A 6,000-nucleotide genomic window follows, 5' to 3' on the forward strand; every position below is an offset into this window, starting at 1 on the left:
CACTAGAACAACTTTCCTAACATGATCTCTATATGATCTAGCAACTGCATATGATCTAACTTTACCCCATACATAGTAGGACCTCAGAGAAGGAGCATAAAAGCCAGAGGGCTTGTGGAGATATTTCCTGTTAAATATACATGACAGAAGTAAAAATAAGCTTTCTCTACAGCCTCTCCTTATCCTGCTTTATGACCTGCAGGAATCTGGAATCTCTATCTTCCTACAGAAAGGAAAAAGGATTTCTTAGCAGTCTTTTGGGCAATAAATCTTGAAATTCTGAGACAAAGACAAAAGGATCAAGTCATTGCCAGGCTTACCACAAGGCAAAGGAGGGAAAAAGGAAGAATCATTCGCTAACCTGTGGTCTTTGCTCAGTCCTTGGACTCCTCAGGCAGCCTGCTCACCACATTCTCATTTAACTGGAGGTTATCTGTAAATAATACTTGTTGGTGCAGAAGAGAAATTAGGCATCGATTGCTTAAGCATGTTTCACTACTGCTTAAAAGTATGCCTAAGATAACTGGTGCCAGGTCTAAGGGGTTTCGAAAGGGCCTTTTAAGATCCTCTAGGGTTTTTGATTCCAAAGAATAACTTTGCAGTACAGAAATCAATATAAGATCTGAAAACCTGAAAATTGATTGATCTTTCCTCAGCTCCAAGGACCAATTAGATATTTGCCTGGAAATAAAGATACCATTTCTACTCATATCCTCAGAACCCTATTAATTAGAGACATAATCCTCATAAAACTGCAGCCTGGATAATTGAACCCTTGTCTATGGTTTTAATGTCCCCTCCAAAACTCATATGGAAACTTAATCCTCTATGAGGCAGCATTGAGAGGTGGGGGCCATTAGGACATGATTGGATTATGAAAGCTCTGCCCTCATGGATGAATTAATCTACTGATGGATTAATGAAATGGTTAATGGATTAATGGGTTGTCATGGGAATAGTACTAATGGCTTTATAAGGAGAGGAACAAGTACACACAAACCCTTCTCCATGTGCTACCCTGTGCCACCTCAGGATTTTGCAGGGAGACCCCACCAGCAATAAGGCCCTCACAAGATGTGGCCCCTCAACCTTGTACTTCTCAACCTCCATAACTATAAGAAATAAATCCCTTTTCTTTATCAATTACCCAGTTTTAAGGATTGTGTTAAAACTAACAGATAGCGGACTAAGACACCTCCCCACATCATGGACTTCTACCTCCTGAAAGAAACTGCAAAACACCCATTCATCAGGTGTCACTGGCCTGGCAACCTCCCTTAAACCAGACAAAGTTGAGAAAAAAAGACCAAAAAAACCCGTATGTGAATAATTATAATGGTGTCACAGTGATGCATTACTGCCATCATGACCATTATGAAGTTCTCACTCAAGGTCTACAGGCTCTTCATGCACACACAGCTCTATCATGTTTCCTTGTTCTGTTTGATTTCCCTAAGCACAAGTCAGTTGAAGCCGTTGTTGCAGAAGACCATGAAGTTCCTGACCAAAAGACCATAAGAGCACACTCAGTATCTGCTCTGTGCTAAACATAATTCTGACAAGCTTTGCTTCTGTTCTTTTTAGTACAAATTAGTTGAGCAGATGTCCAAAAAGTCCCCTTTCTATAGTTCTTGACCAGTATTTACAGGTCCATACTCCATGACTGTAAGTTCTTTGTTCCCACATTATTCTACTAAGCTTGATTTTTGTTTTTGTTGGTGTTTTGTTGTTTGTTTTGCTGTGTATCAAATGAAAATGGCAGTAGATAAATTACTGCTACATTACTTTTTTTTAAAATTTTTAATTATTATTATACTTTAAGTTCTAGGGTACATGTGCATAACGTGCAGGTTTGTTACATATGTATACTTGTGCTGTGCTGCACCCATCAACTCGTCAGCACCCATCAACTTGTCATTTACATCAGGTATAACTCCCAATGCAATCCCTCCTCCCACCCCCTCCCCATGATAGGCCCCGGTGTGTGATGTTCCCCTTCCCGAGTCCAAGTGATCTCACTGTTCAGTTCCCACCTATGAGTGAGAACATGCGGTGTTTGGTTTTCTGTTCTTGTGATAGTTTGCTAAGAATGATGGTTTCCAGCTGCATCCATGTCCCTACAAAGGACACAAACTCATCCTTTTTTATGGCTGCATAGTATTCCATGGTGTATATGTGTCACATTTTCTTAATCCAGTCTGTCACTGATGGACATTTGGGTTGATTCCAAGTCTTTGCTATTGTGAATAGTGCCACAATAAACATACGTGTGCATGTGTCTTTATAGCAGCATGATTTATAATCCTTTGGGTATATACCCAGTAATGGGATGGCTGGGTCATATGGTACATCTAGTTCTAGATCCTTGAGGAATCGCCATACTGTTTTCCATAATGGTTGAACTAGTTTACAATCCCACCAACAGTGTAAAAGTGTTCCTATTTCTCCACATCCTCTCCAACACCTGTTGTTTCCTGACTTTTTAATGATCGCCATTCTAACTGGTGTGAGATGGTATCTCATTGTGGTTTTGATTTGCATTTCTCTGATGGCCAGTGATGATGAGCATTTTTTCATGTGTCTGTTGGCTGTAGGAATGTCTTCTTTTGAGAAATGTCTGTTCATATCCTTTGCCCACTTTTTGATGGGGTTGTTTGTTTTTTTCTTGTAAATTTGTTTGAGTTCTTTGTAGGTTCTGGATATTAGCCCTTTGTCAGATGAGTAGATTGCAAAAATTTTCTCCCATTCTGTAGGTTGCCTGTTCACTCTGATGGTAGTTTCTTTTGCTGTGCAGAAGCTCTTTAGTTTAATTAGATCCCATTTGTCAAGTTTGGCTTTTGCTGCCGTTGCTTTTGGTGTTTTAGACATGAAGTCTTTGCCCATGCCTATGTCCTAAATGGTACTACCTAGGTTTTCCTCTAGGGTTTTTATGGTATTAGGTCTAACATTTAAGTCTCTAATCCATCTTGAATTAATTCTCGTATAAGGAGTAAGGAAAGGATCCAGTTTTAGCTTTCTACTTATGGCTAGCCAATTTTTCCAGCACCATTTATTAAATAGGGAATCCTTTCCCCATTTCTTGTTTCTCTCAGGTTTGTCAAAGATCAGATGGCTATAGATGTGTGGTATTATTTCTGAGGACTCTGTTCTGTTCCATTGGTCTATATCTCTGTTTTGGTACCAGTACCATGCTGTTTTGGTTACTGTAGCCTTGTAGTATAGTTTGAAGTCAGGTAGCGTGATGCCTCCAGCTTTGTTCTTTTGACTTAGGATTGTCTTGGAGATGAGGGCTCTTTTTTGGTTCCATATGAACTTTAAAGCAGTTTTTTCCAATTCTGTGAAGAAACTCGTTGGTAGCTTGATGGGGATGGCATTGAATCTATAAATAACCTTGGGCAGTATGGCCATTTTCACGATATTGATTCTTCCTATCCATGAGCATGGTATGTTCTTCCATTTGTTTGTGTCCTCTTTTATTTCACTGAGCAGTGGTTTGTAGTTCTCCTTGAAGAGGTCCTTTACATCCCTTGTAAGTTGGATTCCTAGGTATTTTATTCTCTTTGAAGCAATTGTGAATGGAAGTTCATTCATGATTTGGCTCTCTGTTTGTCTGTTACTGGTGTATACGAATGCTTGTGATTTTTGCACATTAATTTTGTGTCCTGAGACTTTGCTGAAGCTGCTTATCAGCTTAAGGAGATTTTGGGCTGAGACAATGGGATTTTCTAAATATACAATCATGTCATCTGCAAAGAGGGACAATTTGACTTCTTCTTTTCCTAACTGAATACCCTTGATTTCTTTCTCTTGCCTGATTGCCCTAGCCAGAACTTCGAACACTATGTTGAATAGGAGTGGTGAGAGAGGGCATCCCTGTCTTGTGCCAGTTTTCAAAGGGAATTTTTCCAGTTTTTGCCCATTAAGTATGATATTGGCTGTGGGTTTGTCATAAATAGCTCTTATTATTTTGACATACGTTCCATCAATACCGAATTTATTGAGCGTTTTTAGCATGAAGGGCTGTTGAATTTTGTCAAAAGCCTTTTCTGCATCTATTGAGATAATCATGTGGTTCTTGTCTTTGGTTCTGTTTATATGCTGGATTATGTTTATTGATTTGCGAATGTTGAACCAGCCTTGCATCCCAGGGATGAAGCCCACTTGATCATGGTGGATAAGCTTTTTGATGTGCTGCTGAATCCGGTTTGCCAGTATTTTATTGAGGATTTTTGCATCGATGTTCATCAGGGATATTGGTCTAAAATTCTCTTTTTTTGTTGTGTCTCTGCCAGGCTTTGGTATCAGGATGATGTTGGCCTCATAAAATGAGTTAGGGAGGATTCCCTCTTTTTCTATTGATTGGAATAGTTTCAGAAGGAATGGTACCAGCTCCTCCTTGTACCTCTGGTAGAATTCAGCTGTGAATCCATCTGGTCCCGGACTTTTTTTGGTTGGTAGGCTATTAATTATTGCCTCAATTTCAGAGCCAGCTATTGGTCTATTCAGGGATTCAACTTCTTCCTGGTTTAGTCTTGGAAGAGTGTAAGTGTCCAGGAAATTATCCATTTCTTCTAGATTTTCTAGTTTATTTGCATAGAGGTGTTTATAGTATTCTCTGATGGTAGTTTGTATTTCTGTGGGGTCGGTGGTGATATCCCCTTTATCATTTTTTTATTGCGTCTATTTGATTCTTCTCTCTTTTCTTCTTTATTAGTCTTGCTAGCGGTCTGTCAATTTTGTTGATCTTTTCAAAAAACCAACTCCTGGATTCATTGATTTTTTGGAGGGTTTTTTGTGTCTCTATCTCCTTCAGTTCTGCTCTGATCTTAGTTATTTCTTGCCTTCTGCTAGCTTTTGAATGCGTTTGCTATTGCTTCTCTAGTTCTTTTAATTGTGATGTTAGAGTGTCAATTTTAGATCTTTCTTGCTTTCTCTTGTGGGCATTTAGTGCTATAAATTTCCCTCTACACACTGCTTTAAATGTGTCCCAGAGATTCTGGTATGTTGTATCTTTTTTCTCATTGGTTTCAAAGAACATCTTTATTTCTGCCTTCATTTCGTTATGTACCCAGTAGTCATTCAGGAGCATGTTGTTCAGTTTCCATGTAGTTGAGCCGTTTTGATTGAGTTTCTTAGTCCTGGGTTCTAGTTTGATTGCACTGTGGTCTGAGAGACAGTTTGTTACAATTTCTGTTCTTGTACATTTGCTGAGGAGTGCTTTGCTTCCAATTATGTGGTCAATTTTGGAATAACTGCGATGTGGTGCTGAGAAGAATGTATATTCTGTTGATTTGGGGTGGAGAGTTCTATAGATGTCTATTAGGTCTGCTTGCTGTGACAGTGGAGTGTTGACGTCTCCCATTATTATTGTATGGGAGTCTAAGTCTCTTTGTAAGTCTCTAAGGACTTGCTTTATGAATCTGGGTGCTCCTGTATTGGGTGCATATATATTTAGTATAGTTAGCTCTTCCTGTTGAATTGATCCTTTTACCATTATGTAATGGCCTTCTTTGTCTCTTTTGATCTTTGATGGTTTAAAGTCTGTTTTATCAGAGACTAGTATTGCAACCCCTGCTTTTTTTGTTCTCCATTTGCTTGGTAAATCTTCCTCCATCCCTTTATTTTGAGCCTATGTATGTCTCTGCGTGTGAGATGGGTCTCCTGAATACAGCAGACTGATGGGTCTTGACTCTTTATCCAGTTTGCCAGTCTGTGTCTTTTAATTGGAGCATTTAGTCCATTTACATTTAAGGTTAATATTGTTATGCGTGAATTTGATCCTGCCATTATGATATTAACTGGTTATTTTGCTCGTTAGTTGATGCAGTTTCTTCCTAGCCTAAATGGTCTTTACATTTTGGCATGTTTTTGCAATGGCTGGTACCGGTTGTTCCTTTCCATGTTTAGTGCTTCCTTCAGGGTCTCTTGTAAGGCAGGCCTAGTGGTGACAAAATCTCTAAGCATTTGCTTATCTGTAAAGGATTTTATTTCTCCTTCACT

Source organism: Macaca fascicularis, chromosome 14, assembly GCF_037993035.2.
Source record: "Macaca fascicularis isolate 582-1 chromosome 14, T2T-MFA8v1.1".
Taxonomy (NCBI): domain Eukaryota; kingdom Metazoa; phylum Chordata; class Mammalia; order Primates; family Cercopithecidae; genus Macaca; species Macaca fascicularis.